The sequence below is a fragment of the Microplitis mediator genome, chromosome 3, assembly GCF_029852145.1.
Source record: "Microplitis mediator isolate UGA2020A chromosome 3, iyMicMedi2.1, whole genome shotgun sequence".
NCBI classification, from domain to species: domain Eukaryota; kingdom Metazoa; phylum Arthropoda; class Insecta; order Hymenoptera; family Braconidae; genus Microplitis; species Microplitis mediator.
Window position 1 is genome coordinate 18,188,698 of NC_079971.1, and position 17,177 is coordinate 18,205,874.

At 30.8% G+C, this 17,177-nt stretch overlaps 1 non-coding gene across 1 annotated transcript; it reads right to left on the reverse strand.

Annotated features, from left to right (window-relative positions):
• Nucleotides 1-10,171: 10,171 nt before the first annotated feature.
• LOC130666196 (small nucleolar RNA snR190) lies at nt 10,172-10,340 on the reverse strand. Its single transcript, XR_008989635.1, has one exon. It is a non-coding gene; the product is annotated as a small nucleolar RNA snR190 (small nucleolar RNA).
• Between the last annotated feature and the right edge of the window lie 6,837 nt (nt 10,341-17,177).

Sequence of the window (17,177 nt, forward strand, 5' to 3'; positions counted from 1 at the left end):
AAGAAAAATTTTTACTCCCCATTGAAGAGTAATAATTTATTTATTAAAGACTGAAATTTTTTTGAATTGAGAAGTTTTAGATGTTTCGAAACAAGAATAATATTTTTAAGAAAATAATTTACTGGAACCAAGTTAATTTTTTTTTCTGTGTTCGATTTTCTAAAATCGGACCGAAACCAATAACTTCCTGAATTTTATAAAATTATCAATTTTCTTAGCGGAAAGTTAAAAAATCACTTTTTGACGAAGAAATAATTAGAAAAATGGGAAAATAATTAAATTACGATATAGATAATTTTGTTTGAACATTTACCGAAACAATTATGGGTAATGACAGTTAAAAAAAAATTTTTAGTTTCGAAATTTTGTAAAATTCATAAACAAGAAGAAAAAAAAAGAAAAGTTTTTTTTGAACCACTAATTTCAAAAAGTGGTTCGGTTGGCACTCAAAATTAGCGAAAATTCACTTATTTCACTTATTCATGTATAGAGAGTATTCAAGACCACCGAAAATTATGATTAAGGGCTCATTCGATTCAAAATGGCGTCTATAAAAAACGTTACAGTGAAAATTTGGGACCGGCAAAAATTGTAAAAGTTATAAACAATTTAGTAAAAAAAAAAAAAGTGGTTTGATTTTTTGCAAATATTTCAAAAAGTAATTCATTCATATAAGTGCTTTTTTCATAATTCCTTGAATAATTGAGTTAGTGATTTGTTCAAAAGTTCAATATGTTTATTGATTAATGGAGAAGAAAAATGACTTGAAGTGTTTTAATCGTATTCCCAATAGTTTATAAGATATTTGAACTGAAAAGTCCAAGTAAGATTTATGTCGAAGGATTTATATAAATAACAGTAAAAAAATTGATAAACAATTGAGTTAGAGTTTCGGTTAAAAGCTCAATTTGTTGTCGGACAAAATCTTACCCGCGGCGCCAAAGTGGGAATAGCCTACAGCGTGCGCTCACAGTCCCCACTACCTCAGTTGACGAGACTTAGGCTCGGTCATTACCAAAATTCACTTATGTAGTGGGTTCCTTTAGTGCCCTTTCATTTGTTATTCTCATGTTTTCAATGATTTTATTTTTTTAATTATTTTCAATGTTATAAATTATAGAGAAGCTTTAAAGGGTTAACTGAGAATAAGAAAGACTTGAAGCAGTGTTCTAGCCGTATCTTCAGTAGTTTATAAATTATTTTAATAACCATGAAGAAAAACAGAAAGGTAACGACAATCCAAGTGTACAATAATTGTTAAAATTATATAAACAATAGAAAAAAATGTTTCCTGATAAAAAAAACACATGGTTGTTTTTAGTATTTTCTTTAGTATTTAAAAAAAATGTCGCGTAAGAATTTATTTTTCTATCACAAATTATTTGTTTAATAAACAAATGAAAAATTATAATTTTTTTCATACACTGTTAAAAAATTCGCGGAGTGAATGCGGATTAAATCCGGAGTGAATGCGGAGTGAATGAATTTTTAATTATTCACTCCCCTCGAAGTGAAATTCACTCCGCAGGGGAGTTTTGAAAATATTATTAATAAAATATAACTCCACTCAATAAAATCGAAGTAAAAATTCGTGTATTACATTATTGATCAGCTGATATGCACACACATACGCACATACATATATAGGCACACACGCGTACTCACACACACACGCACGCACACATTTGCACACAAGCACACATTCGAACACACACACGCACACATTTGTACACACACGCCCACATTTGCACACACGTACACATTTGTACACACACACAAATTTGCACACATGCACACATTTGCACACACGTACACATTTGTACACACACACAAATTTGCACACATGCACACATTTGCACACACGCACAAATTTGCATACCCTGATTAAACAAAATGATTAAAAATGATTTAAAATGATTTGTTTTTTAATCATTTTAAATACTTTTTAATCCTTCAAATCATTTCTAATCCTGTTTCTTATGGACATTTAACGTGTGAAATCATTTTTAATCATTTTGTTTAATCAGGGTACATGCACACATTTGCACACACGCACAAATTTGCACACACGCACAAATTCGCACACATGCACACATTTGCAAACATGCACAAATTCGCACACATGCACACATTTGCACACCTGCACACACCCAAACACATACTCGCACACACACATTGTTTAGTAGTTTAATATAAATTAATATAAATTTATTTAAGTATTAAAACTCCGGACCGGAGTAAATTGGGAGTGAAATAAAATCCGCGTCACTCCGAGATCACTCCGTTAAAAAAAAACTCCCAATTCACTCCGCATGCGGATTGATTTTTTTTGAAACTCTGGAACTCCGAGTGGCGGAGTGAATGCGGAGTGAATTCGGATTTAATTTCAATCCGAATTCACTCCGGATTTTTTACAGTGTAATAGAATATAACATGATAAATTATGATTTAAATAAAAAAATAGTTCCTTAATATTAAGCAACAAAATAAAATTGTTAATTAGCACATGCGCTTTTTAGCAATAAAGAAATTTTTTTAAGAAACGATTTTTTTCTTAAAAATCATTATTTTTATTAAGCATCTTATTCCCAAAAAAAAATTTTTTAAATCTTATTAACAATGCATTTGTTCATAACAATTATTTAAACAATGCAAGTAAAAATTTTCTTAAAATTATTGTTATGTAGTTTTAGCAATAAAAAAAAAAAATAATCAACAAAATAAAAAAAAAAAATTCTCGATTGCTTTATTTACGTTTTTCATTTTTCAATGCCTTAGATTGTTAATAAAAAAGTGAAAAATCAAAATTTTTTAATTTTTCCAACGACGATCTTTTCTAAACCCTTTTAAGAATAGCTCAAAGAAGTGAAAAAATCCTGTGTTTTCAGTTTAGAATTAATCAGGGTTTTTATGTAAATTTTCAACAAGTAAAAATTAACTAATTAACAAAATCATAGTTCATTAAAAAATTGGGGTAAAAATTTTTTTTCGGTGGATAATTATTTATTTATGCTTAGAAAAGTCCAATTTTTTTTCATTCGTTGATATTTAAATTTAATCGGTTAAAATGATTTTTTTTTATCATGCTATTAATTCGATCGACGGGCGTGCACGCACCACTATATCCGTTTTTTGTCTCATTTTCACCGCTAAATTAAAAAAAGTTTAGTAAATCCAAAAATGCACGACTCTTAATGCTCATTTGCAAAAAGAAAAATGTACAATAAAAGTTTCAAGGACAATTTTTTTTTTCCTTTCTATTACACTAGAAATTCAAATTTCGCTGGTGGCGTAATTCAGTGGTGTTAAAATACCGGTGTCAAAGCGGGGTAAACTGCGACCGCTCAGAGTATTAACTTTGGAAAGCTTATAAAACGCAAAAAATATCTTCACACACACACACACACACACACACACTTAAACACGCGAGCGTACACGCGACATACACACGCATGCACATGAAGCACACTCACACACATACATACACACGCACACTGTTTAACTGTAGTGATCGAGTAAGTAAAAATATTCCCAAAGTAAGTCGGAAAAATAACTTTTCGTGTGATGAGATTTTTTCGAAAAGTTAATGTCATGGATTTTACAAAAATTTGTTAACTAATTTTTTATAAACAATAATGTTAATTTTATGCAAAAAGTTCACGATATGATAAGTAATTATTTTGAATCATAAAATTTGCAATCGTTTGATTCTTACATCTTTAAGACGGTTTTTTAAAAATTTGTTAACTAATTTTTTATAAATAATGACATTGACTTTTAAAAAAAAGTCCTCCATACGATAAATTCCTTTTTTAAATCATGAAATTAGCAATAGTTTGATTCCTACAGCTTAAAGATGGTTTTTTAAAAATTTGTTAACTAATTTTATATAAACAATGACGTTAACTTATCTAAAAAAGTTATCTGCACGATAAGTTCTTTTTTGAATCATGAAATTTTCAATTGTTTGATACTTAAATTGTAGGAACGATGTTTTAAATTTATTAACTGATTTTGTATAAACAATGGCGTTCACTTTTTGAAAAATATTTTTTACACGATAAGATATTTTTTCGATTCAGAAAATTTGTAATTGTGCTAAAAATGTGAAAAAACATGATATAATTTCACTAGAGGTGTATATTAGGGTGGCGCAAAAAAACCGACTATTTTTTTTTTTTCAATCTCGCATGAAAATTTGTTGGTTTACGATGTTTTAAGAAGCCTCTCCACAAATCAGCTCGATAAAATATTTTTAAGAGGTCGCTCACGAAATTTGAAAATATCAAAAATGATCGAAATTCAGATTTTTATTTAAAAATTTTTTTTTTTCTCGTGGCAGCAATAGTTTATATTTGTAAAATCATGACTATGCTGAAAATTTCAGCCCAAAATATAAATATTTAAACGGCGCTCAAGAATTTCGAATATTAACTGATAATATGTAACTAATAGTTTAAATTAGTTTTTATAACTCAATTGTTGTCATTTCACTGAAATATAACTTTTGCATACCAAAAAATATACAGAACAGTCTTAAACAATGAAATTCGGTCAGTTTTGAATAAGCGAAAAAACCTACAAATTGGATTAAAAAATAAAAAAGTATGTAAATAACTTATTATAACTATTTCTCGGGTTATATTTTCATTCATTGTCATGCAAATTGATGGTGAAAAAATCGAGAAGCTTTATTATTAATATTTAAGGGTCGCTCAAAAACGTCCAGGAGACTGCGCTCGGAAACATTCAAAATTCTTGAGCGCCGTTTAAATATTTATATTTTGGGCTGAAATTTTCAGCATAGTCATGATTTTACAAATATAAACTATTGCTGCCACGAGAAAAAAAAAAATTTTTAAATAAAAATCCGAATTTCGATCATTTTTGATATTTTCAAAATTCGTGAGCGACCTCTTAAAAATTTTTTATCGAGCTGATTTGTGGAGAGGCTTCTTAAAACATCGTAAACCAACAAATTTTCATGCGAGATGGAAAAAAAAAAAATAGTCGGTTTTTTTGCGCCACCCTAGTGTATATTTTTAAATAAATAATAGGTGCTGGGTGGAAATGAATTTAAACTAAAAGGTGATTATATCGTTTAATAGAATCATTAATTTAATATAAAAATTTCTAAACGCATACCTGTATTTTCTAGTTGTTTATTGCAGTAAGTTTTTTTGATGTTTTCTGCGATGAGCTGATCGTATATTTCCATAGAAGGATTCATTTTTTCGCACTATTTTTGCACCACACTTTTACTCACTGATGTCACAAAAGCAAATAAAATATCTGATGCTGTTGAAAATATTGTAGGGTTTTCTATCCCCACTTTTTAATGAGAAACTCATTATAGAGTAGGCAAAATTATTGTATAGTAAATAACCGAATGCATTTAATTATAATGACAAAATTTTATTATAGACAACACATTGTATTGAAAGACTCTGGTGCTCGCAAATTATAAATTTTCCTTATAATTACCTTATAGATTTAAATGAGTATTCGGATAGAAGTTCAATAGTATATCGTACTTAAGTGTTATTTATTTTTGTCGTTTTACCTAAATTTGTAAATCCAATCCGGAGGGTAAATGGATTTTTGAGCCCAATGGACAGTAGTCTCTATTGTCCCTTCAGTAAGCTGATACCTGAAGTAATGTTCTTACAGTTGATGATTTAAATGTAAGTATTTAAAATGCAATTAAACTCAAAAGTTTTATGACGATACTACCTTTAGAACTTCTTGGTATAATTATTGGTATATATATTAGAAATAAAGATCTATGTTCAATTCTTTTAACAAGCTACAATTTCTGTTATAATTAGTTTTAGGTTTAGAGTATTAATTTACGCCGTAATGCAAATTTGTGATGCGCAAGAAATAAGAAAAATCCATGAATTTTCTAAATTTTTACATGCTTTTCATTATGATTCTGTGAATGTGGGCAAAGTGGGACACGGAAAAAATTATTTTCTCATAAAAATTTTTATTGTTATTTTTAGAACATACGTTTTGAAATTCAAATTGTTCAGCGGAAGGCTATTCTTCGATTAGATCCCCCCGCCGATTTTGCTCTAATTTCTCAGAGACCTTCCTTTTGGGTCTAATAACAAGAATTAATATGATTTTTCCACCAGCGATATCCAAAATCGAGAGAAAGAAGTTTTTTTAATTCTTAATTATTATTTTTTTTTTTTTTTTTCATTATTCGAATGTCTCGCATTTAACAAGGACATTGTAGTTAAGTCAAATATTAATAAATTACTTAATTTGTTTATTGATGATTGCCGAAATCGAGAGAAATCAAAAATTCAATTCTATCGATCAAATTTATTCTTAATAAAAATACAATTTTTAACAATTAATAAATTTAATAGTAATCGATAACGAATAATAAATTACAAATTTTTTTATAAGCAAAAAACCATTTTTGTTTTGTCATAAATTAAATTATATATCATTTCTAAATATTATAAATATACGATGTTTAACAATTAACAAATTTAATAGCAATTGCCCAGAGAGGAAAGTACCACGGGCCCAGGCTTGGCCCAGACTTGGCCCAACTTTGTAGAACCTTGGGCCAGGCTTGTAAACCAGTCTTGGCCCAGCCTTGGTAGAAGCCTGGAATGATAATCTCGGGCCAAGCCTGGTTGCCAGACCTGGCCCATGCTTGGTTACCAGACCTGGCCCATGCTTGGTTGCCAGACCTCGCCCAGGCTTCCAGGAAGTGAATAAATTTAATTAAAAAAAATTTATTATTATTAACCTCGTAGAATTCATGATCATTAACGTTTTAATTATCTAAGGGAGGTAAATGATGTGAAAAAAACTCGGTGAAAATTCTGCTGGACTCTGGGCGCGAACTGCCGTCCTTCTGTTTACTGGGTCCGAACGGTAGCTACTGGACGAACCTACTAACGTTGAACTGGTACATTTATATGATCTACTTATATAAACCATAGGTATATCCAAACTTGGGTAATCCTACCTTGGCCCAAGTCTGGGTTGCCATTGGACGGCCAAGGCTAGGTTACCCAGTCTTGGCCCAAGCCCGGGTAATCATTGTAACGGCCAAGGCTAGGTTACCCAGTCCTGGCCCAAGCCTGGCTTGCCATTGGATAGCCAAGGCTAGGTTACCCAGTCCTGGCCCAAGCCTGGCTTGCTATTGGAGAGCCAAGGCTAGGTTACCCAGTCTTGGCCCAAGCCCGGGTAATCATTGTAACGGCCAAGGCTAGGTTACCCAGTCTTGGCCCAAGTCTGGCTTGCCATTGGACGGCCAAGGCTAGGATACCCAGTCCTGGCCCAAGCCTGGGCCAATATAGGTGTGCCAAAGCTAGGTTCCCCAGTGCTGGGCCAAGTAGAGGCCCGTTGTTCAACTCTGGCAGCTCCTGTATGGGTGATAACGAATAATAAATTACAAATTTTTTTTCAAATAAAAAAACAATTTTCGTTTTGTCATAAACTAAATTATATGTCATAAATTAAATTACAAATAAAAATCTTTTTTTTTTTTTTTTATAAATTATGTATTATTTTGAAATTAAAATTAGTCTGTTTATCAAGGTTTAAGATAATAATAGAAAATTCGTACTTAACAAAATTACAGGGTAGACATCAGTGACCCATAATCCGATTACTCAGATCTATGTTTGCCCAGAATTCTTTTACTCAGAATCCGTTTACACAGAACTCTTGTACACAGAATTTCTATCACCCATAAATTCTATAACCCAGGATATCTTTAACCCAGAAATCCGATTCCACAGAATTTCTTTTACCCAGGCATCCGTTAACACAGATTCCTTTTACCCAGATTTCAAATTTTTTAATTGATAGTTTTTGTAAATAAACTTTATCATTATTATTATTATTATTAAAATTAAATTGTATGACAATAAATTTTAGGAATAATCATGGGTTATAAATGCTGATTGGGGGAGTAACTTTAAAATAAATAACCACTCTCCGAAATTTTTTACATATAATCTTATAAAATAATGATAATACTGAATAGAAAAATCTGGGCGTCGGTTGACCCTGTGGGCCAGCCCCAAAACTTCCCGCTGTTTTCGAGCTCAAGGAGCTCGAAAACATCACTGTGAATATATTTTCGAGCTTTTCGAGCTCAAAAATGCTATCACATGGAATCATTTTTTTATGAGATTTTCAAGCTCTAACAAGTTACGTTTTTTGCTAAAGTTTGACAAGAATCGAAAATTGTTAATGAAGAAGCGGTTTTTAAATTTGTATTCTCGATTATGTTCAATGAAATAAATGTATCGAGGCAGAAATCAATGTCAGTGATCAAAATCAAGATTTGAGTGAGTTTTGACTTAGGTCAGAGCAATAATATATGAAATATCCGAGAAAAACATTAAAAACTGGATTTCCTCAATTTTTTGCTGATGATATGTTTTAAACTAAAGAACAAGTTAGATGACATTAAATGATAATCAAAAGAGACTATAAACAGAAAGAGTTATTATGATTTCAACAACATTTAGTACATTATTTTTTGATTTATCCGGAAAAAATAAAAATTTTTTTTTTTTTTTAACTTTTCAGAGCCGATATCTTTTGAACTAATGAACCGATTGTGAAGTTCGAGGTGGCATTCGGCGCGTTTTATTAAGTTCTAGAGCTGACTAAATTTTGAAATTGATCGGATGAGCCACTTCAAAGATAATCGAAAAAAACCGTTTTTTGTCATTTCTTTCGCCAACGATATTTCTCGAAAAAATTAATCGATTGAGATTGTTGAGGTGGCATTCGACGCGGCTTATGAAGTTCTAGAGCTGATTAGATTTTGAAGTCGATCGTTCGAGTCGTTTCTGAGAAATCACTAAAAAACTAAAAAAATAAATTTTTTTTTTTTCGTAATTTGCCAATATTTTCGAGTTTGCTTGATCAAATGATCTGAAATTTTCAGGAAAGTTGGGGGCCAACAAGCTCTTTCGATTGCCACCTCAATCATCCAAATCGATTCATTAGTTAAAAAGTTACAAAGAGTTTACACACACACTTACACACACACACACACACACACACACACATACATACACTCGGACATCATTCTGAAAATAGTCAGAATAGTTTCCTAGGACCTCAAAACGTCGATATCTGATGAAAACTCGACTTTCGAAAATCGGGGTGAAAACAAGAACTTCTCAATTTTTCGAAAATCGTGGATTTTCTTAGCGGGAGTTAAAAATTTCAAAGTATAGCCGAAATCTAGAAAGTCCATCCGATAGTCGATAGTACCCTTATAGAAAAGAACAATAGGCTCAAGCTTGGCCAAGGCTTGGCGCGAAACTTATTAACTATGGGGAAAGCTCTAAGTCCAAGCTTGGCCCAAGCCTGTCTAAACATCGAAATGAGAAAGCATTGAAATCTCTAATACTAAGCCAAGACTGTATCTAAGTATTGGCCCAATATGGAGAGCAAGTATTGCGCCAAGACTGGTAGCTAAATAGTGAAGTACCTATACTTATTAAAAATAAATTCTCAAAAAAATATATATCAGTATAGATGAGCGTGATGGTAACATATGGGAATAGAGAAATCGGATAGATCGATGTAACTTTTTTCTTTTGCATGTGCTGGGTCTTGAATCTTGTCCTTCATGGCTGCTGGGCAATTGTCATCCACTAGATTGTTACACTATACGTAAAATCCTCTTTAATTAACAAATTGTTTATAGCTAGCTGAAATTTTTTTTAGTGAACCCGAAAAAATTGATTGGAAAATTGATTCTTGGACCAAGGCTGGCAAACCGAAGTTCGTTGGTCGAGTAATGGGATAATGTTATGACAATATTATTAACTTGTGAATTTGAATAATTTTGCATGTTAAATTAAATCTATGGAAAAATTATGAAAAAATTTATTTAAGTTTATCAAATTATAAAATGTATTCAAAACATATAATCTTTATACTAATGTTTTTGAGCTCTTACACGGAAAGAAAAAAATGGGAATTTTTCCAATTTTACATGGGGAAAATTCCTTTGTTGACATTGTAAATTTTACTATGTCAACATGTAAATTGTAACTATGTCACATGGTAAATTTTGCTTTGTTACATAGGAATTATTCCTATATTGAAAATGTAAATTTTCCCATATCAACATTGGAAAAATAACTATGTAATATAGGAACAATTCCAATGTTAACATAGGAAAAATTCCCATGTTGACATGGGAACAATTCCCATGTCAACATGGGAAAAATTCCCATGCTAACATGGGAATTGTTCCTATGTCAACATGGGAAAATTTCCCATGTTGACATGGGAAAAATGCCCATGTCAACATGGGAAAAATTCCCATATTAACAAAGTAGAAATTTCCATGTATATAAAAGTAAAATATTTGTAAATTGATGTTTTTTTTACGTAAGTTATTAAGTTAATCAAAATTAATTAATTAAATTGATGATTATATAGGGGAAGAGAGGGAGGCAATTTTGCCCCTCCCCCGCCCAAACACTATTCATGTTAATAATTTGGGAGGGGGGGGGGATTTTGGCCCCAAATATTTTGAGGCATCCAAAATTTTAGGGGCCCATTTTGCCCCCTCTTCCCCTACTCATTTATATTAATCGAATTTATAAAAACATTTGTTGTTTGGTAGGTGCTACAAAAAAATTTTAATTAAATTACACAAAATTTTTTCGGAAACTTTGAAATTCTATTTTCGTAAATCTTAAAACCTTCATACATCCCTATTTTATCGCTTTAAGGCCTAAATAATAAAAATGACCAAAATATTTGGTATTTTAGTGATCTCAGCTTCTTGCGGACTTTTCCCATGCAACATTGCAATTTTTCCTATGTTGACATGGGAATTTTTCCCATGCCATCATGGATATTTTTACTATGTGAACATAGGAATATTTACCATGTTAACAGAGGAATTTTTTCCTTGTCAACATGGGAAAAATTCCCATGTCAACATAGAAGAAATTACTCCAGTAACATGGGAAAAATTCCTATACTGACATGGTAAAAATACCCATGTCAATAAAGGAATTTCAGCAATGGTAACAAAGCAATTTTACCATTTCTACATGGAAATTTTTCCAATGGCAACATGGAAGATATTCCTATAATATATGGGTAAAATTCCCATAAAATATGGTTATATTCCCATTTTTCCCTAGTAAAATTTCCCATGTTGATAAAGTAAAATTTGCCATGTCAACAAGGGAATTTCTCCTAAGTAAAATTGGAAAAATTCCCATGTTTTTCTTTCCGTGTAGAGCTCGAAAACAGCGGGAAGTTTGGGGGCTGGCCTGCAGGGCCAACCGATGCCCAGATTTTTTCAACAAAATTTCAGGGGGGCCTCTCTGCCCACCCTCCCTTACCTATTGGCAAGGTGCGCGACGAAAACGACATCTGTCGACCGCATTAAATCATCCTCAAAAAGCACAGAGAGAATACGGAAAGTTTTTATAAACAAATAATTAAAATTTTTAAAAATTGCGAAATATATGTGTGATACCACATTTGAAAGGTGGAAAAATATAGAGTAGATTGTACTGAAAAAAAATAAGTATAAAAAATTTTAATAAATACAAAATAAATATTATTTTGAACGACATAAGGTTAGCTTGTAATAATAATAATAACAACAATAATAGTCATAATAACAAATGAGTTAAAATAATTACAATTATAATTTTTTCAAACTTAAAATTATTAATTTGCATTAAGTAAAGAAATTGAAGTGATTTAAATTATTCGTAATTTTAAATTTTAAAACTCAACAATTAAAAATACTTTGGGTTAAAAATTTGTAATTTAAAAAATTCCCCGTAATTATTTTTAGCCAAAGATGAATATCATGGATGGAAATGTATAAAACTTGCAATTACTATTTCTGTCAGTATTTTTGCAATTAACAACACAACAACTACTTGTCCTTATTTTTTAACATTGCTTTCATTTAACTATTCACAAGACAAGTGCGATTTAACGCGTATTTCGTCCACTGCAGGCGCTACAATCGATTCAATTGTCCCCACCCTATACTCCACACCCTGCCAATATGAAACTTTGTGGGATCAATGAATGTTTGAGGACATTTATTTTAAACACTGAAAAAATAATCAGTGAAGGCTACCGATTATTTTTCGGTAACCGCTACCGAATATTTTTTTCAGTGAGGAAATTCTATCAGTATTATACGTAATAATTTATAATTATTTATGCCAAAACAACGTATCAATTAATTATTTCATACGCTGACGATACTATTTTTTAGCGATGATAATTTGTGGACTTAAATTAATTTTTCCATCATTTTTTTATGCATTTTTCTAGAAAAATTTCACAGAAGTCTATATTTTTGGCTTTGGTAGATTTCTATGAAGTTGAAAGAGTTTTATTTTTTTTTTTTTTTGGAAAAATATAATCTCTCTTTCATATTCATACAGTACACTTTAATTGTTTTATATTTTAATAACAAATTTTATGAGACTCGATCAACCACGATTATGTATTTGAATTTTAAATTGACATAACATCTGTGATTTTTTTTTTAAATTACACAGTAGATTATTTTATATGCTTCTATGAATCTCCGTGAAACTGAAAGGATTTTTTTTGGAAATATAATAAACAAAGAAGATTTTAGCAGTAGTATTTCATATTTCTAAGAGATTTAATCTGTAATGTAAATTTAATAAGATTTATGGCTGAATCTTCACACTTGCTCATTGTTTTTAAACTTAAAAAACCTTATATGCTAGGCTATTTTCTTAAAATTTAAATAAAATTTAAACATCAAATTTTTGAGAAAATCATGTGCTTTTTTTACATGATAAAATAACATAAAATAAAATAAAATAAAATAAAAAGCCTTTTATTTTGCTGCAGATTACAAAAGGAAAAATACATAATATTTTGTTAGTAGTTTCTAATTTAAGTGTAGTGGTTAGTTTTAAACGTTTTTTTTTTTTTTAAATATTTAATTATTCCTATTTTAGATGTAAATAATGTTTGATATTTAATTATTATCTGCAAGAACCCCTTTGTAGGTGAAGACCTCCTCTAAAGATAGCCAGTCCTCTCTAGATTGGGCTACTTGAATCCAGTTAAGGCCGGCTGTTTTTTTAAGATCATCTTTCCAGCTGGTTACAGGTCTATCTATCCTTCTTTTGCCTGGTGGGCCTGCCTATGTGGTCATCGTTTTGGTCCATCTCTGATTTCGTAAACGCGCCACATGTCCGGCCCACTTCCATTTTAGTGGTTGAGCCTATACCAGTTCATCCCTTCCCGGGTCGAAAAAAAATCTTAATTATGACTTAAAATTTAAGTCAAAATCCTTCAAATTTCACCTACGTTTATTTTTTTAGTCAGTGTAAAATTTCCATAACACTTGACTTAGATTTGACTTTTTCTGCACGGAAAGAAATTTTTCGCGGATACCACTATGCTGTATGGTCGATTCCACCATACTGTATGGTAGCAAGGATTTTTTCATTCGTTTAAAAATTGTATGTATAGATGATTTGACCATACGGGAATGGTAACATTCACAATAATCATGGCGTATGAGTCCATGCCAGTATGGGCGTCAGGCCCATACTGCTTGGTGGTATCCACAATGCTTCTGGCAGATAACCCTATTCAATATTGTAAAATTACGTATGCTTATATTGTAGTAGTACCAAAGTTTATTGAAGTCAAAACATAGGTTATGTTTGGTTATAGTTTTAAATATATTATCCCTAAATATTAAAAGAGTAAACCCAATATTTATAAGTAGAGAAATCATAAGAACATAATATTAATGATAAATCTATGTCATTATTAATATTAATTATTTTCAGTATAAATTATATGTTTTTTTTTATTCTCGATTGAAATCAATTTATACCAATTAAAAATTCTCGATGGGATTCAGTGGAAATTAAAATATGATAAAAATGTTCTGAAATATATTGATTGCTTTAAATAATAAAAATATATCTTTTAAAAAAATTAATTTTTAAATTATGAGGCATTATTTTTTGTAAAATTTAAAAGATGAATAAGAAAATAAGTATTAATTTCTTTTTCAAATTAATTTGATTATGATTTCTTTTTTCATTTGATTAATGTACAGAATTATTGACATTAATAAAGATTATATAAAAAAATTAGCAACTACATTTACGCAGTATTGATGGTAATCCGATAGTGTATTGACTACTCCACAAAGATCTATTGTGACGCAGCCTAGTGGCATTGCCGTTCCTTCAATGTAGTATGGGACTCAAGCCCATACTGATATTGTCTATCCCGCTATACAGACATGTAAACTATGCAAAGATTTTTGTACTATACAGTATAGTAGATAACGCCATACTTATGGTACTGGCTGCAATACTATAATAATAGTATGGCGATAAGCACCATACATTTCTTTCCGTGTGGCTTAGTTAGGATCGATTTAAGACAAAATAAGTCACGTTTAAGTCAAAACTGGTTCAGTTTGACTCTATTTCTTTTAGATTTAAGACAAAAAAAGTCACATTCAAGTCAGAATTGCGTCGATTTAAATACATTTTACTTAGATTTAAGTTAAAAAAAGTCACATTCAAGTCAGAATTGCGTCGATTTTAATACATTTTACTTAGATTTAAGTTAAAAAAAGTTACATTAAAGTCAGAATAAAACAAAATTAGACAGTTACAACGCAATTTTAAAAAATACTTACAATTAGTAACATATAATTAATGATAGTAATAATTATTCGAGGTGTTTATGGTTTAGAATATTTTCGATTATTATTTAATGGTATATTGTTTATATCAAAAAATTATAAAGAAACATTAAAAAATAATTCTTCTTATGTAGCATTTAAATACTTGAATGAAAAACGTTTTGGTCTTCTTCATTCTTTTATAAAAATTATTGATAAATATGCGATTGTCAAAAAATTAGTAATTGTAAGTGCCTTGGCCATCATTTTGCAATAATAACTCTTCTGCAAACAAAACCTTTCAAAGAGCCTGTCAGACTTCTCCAACTATCACACTTATATGAATTCATTGTAACTGAAAATGTATTTGCGATTCCTGTCGAAAATTTACTATCGGTATGTTTTTATATTAATACGGGTAATAAAACGTTTATTGCAGAATTGGTTAATCAATATGAAAATGAATGATATTGTAAACAAGAGCTTATACAAATTCTTCAGGAACAGAATAAAAAAAAATCATTGCAATAAAAATTTTTTTAATAGTAATTTTAATTTAATCAGAAATAATTTTTAAAAAATTTGCTATAATTAAAATTGAGTTTTAATTTTAGATTAGTTTAATTACTAAATAAGTATAAAAACCACATTCGATTTGACTTAATTTTTAAGTTAAAATTAAGTCAAATATAGAATTAGATTTCGAATCGATAACAAGTTGTTTTTTTAAGACAAAATAAGTCAAATTTAAGTCAATGAAATAATTTAAGCCAAAAAAAGTTAAATTAAAGGAAACTAAACAATTTAAGTAAAAAAAAGTCTAATCTAAGTCAAAAAAGTTAAAAAAAGTCAAGATTAAGTCAATATTAAGTCAAAAAAAGTTAAAATGTGGAATACAGTTGTCGGCATATCGACGACTTCAAAGAAAATTAAGTTAAATCAAGTCAAATTTAAGATTTTTTTTTTACCCGGGTTGCCTTGGTGATGTGTCTAATTTTGTGCATTTTTTTAATATTCAACATCCCTGATAGAAAGAAACAATAGGCCCAAGCTTGGCCGAGGCTTGGCGCTAGACTTATTAACTCTGGGAAACGCTTGAAATCCAAGCTTGGCCCAAGTCTGTATAAGCATCGAAATGATAACACCGAGCCAAGCTTGAGTGACAGTGTTGTGACAAAACTGCATCTTAGTATTCGCCCAATAACCAGTGCCAGTATTGTGCCAAGACTGCATCTAAGTATTGGCCCAATATCGAGAGCCAGTATTGTGCCAAGACTGTTGCTAAATAAGCACCTATGCTTATTAAAAATAAATTAAAAAAAAAAAAAATATTAGTAGTCATGTGCGTGATGGTAACATATGGAAATAAATTTGTACACAGAAAAATCAGGTGGATCGAAGAAACTAATTTTTTTTTGCATTTGCTGGGTATCGAACCTGGTCCTTCATGGCTGCTAGGCAAGCGTCTTATCCACTAGGCTGTTACGGCGCTATTCACAGATACCAGAGGTTTTTAGGTACCATTTGTTATTTAGACTGGCAAACCAAGGCTTGTTACTTGAGTAGTGGCTAAACCTTGGCCCAAGACTGGTGAACTGAGGCTCGTCACTTGAACCTTGATCGGATCTCGGACCAACCTTGGAAGGCCGAGCCTCGGTAGCCCAGTATTGTGCCAAGACCGGCCCCGTTGTCAATATTTTTTCTTTTCCAAGGGATACTGCGCTCTAGTCCTCGTTGGCATGAAATTATTTTGTCCTTTGTTTTTTTGTTGAAGTTCCACGTTTGGCAGGAATATGTTAAGCACGGTACGAGGCACGAGTTTTATACTTTTGTTTTTAATTTTGTTGGCATGCTGCTTTTAAAAATGTCCTTTAGTGCCCAGTATTTGTTCCACGTTAACTGTGCCCTGCACTTAACTTCTTATTCGTCACTGTTTTGGTCAAAGCTAATTTGCTTACCCAGGTATATGTAGCTGTCTGTATACTTGAGAGGATCGTTACCAACATACAGTGTTCTCTCTGTGCTGTTAGTCATCAACATTGGTTTGGATAGGTTCATTTCTAGGCCTACTAGTTTACTGGCGTCATTAAGTGTCTCTATCATGTGCTGAATTTCTGATCCTGTCTTTGATAAGAGGGCCAAGTCGTCTGCAAATCTTAGGTGGTTTAAATAGGCTCCTTTGATCTTGCTAGATATAAACATATATAATTATATCTGCTCAGATCTAATCATATATAAGCAGATATAGAGATGTATTAAGATTGATATCCAAGTAGATATACTTATATCCAAGCATATAGAAGTATATCTGCTCAGATCCAACTATATATAAGCAGATATAAAGATTTATATCCAAGCAGATATACTTATGTCCAAGCATATATAAGTACATATAGTTATATCTGCTCAGACCCAACTGTATGTATGCGGGTATATAGATGCAAAAATAATTCATATCCAAGCAGATAAACGTATATCCAAGAAT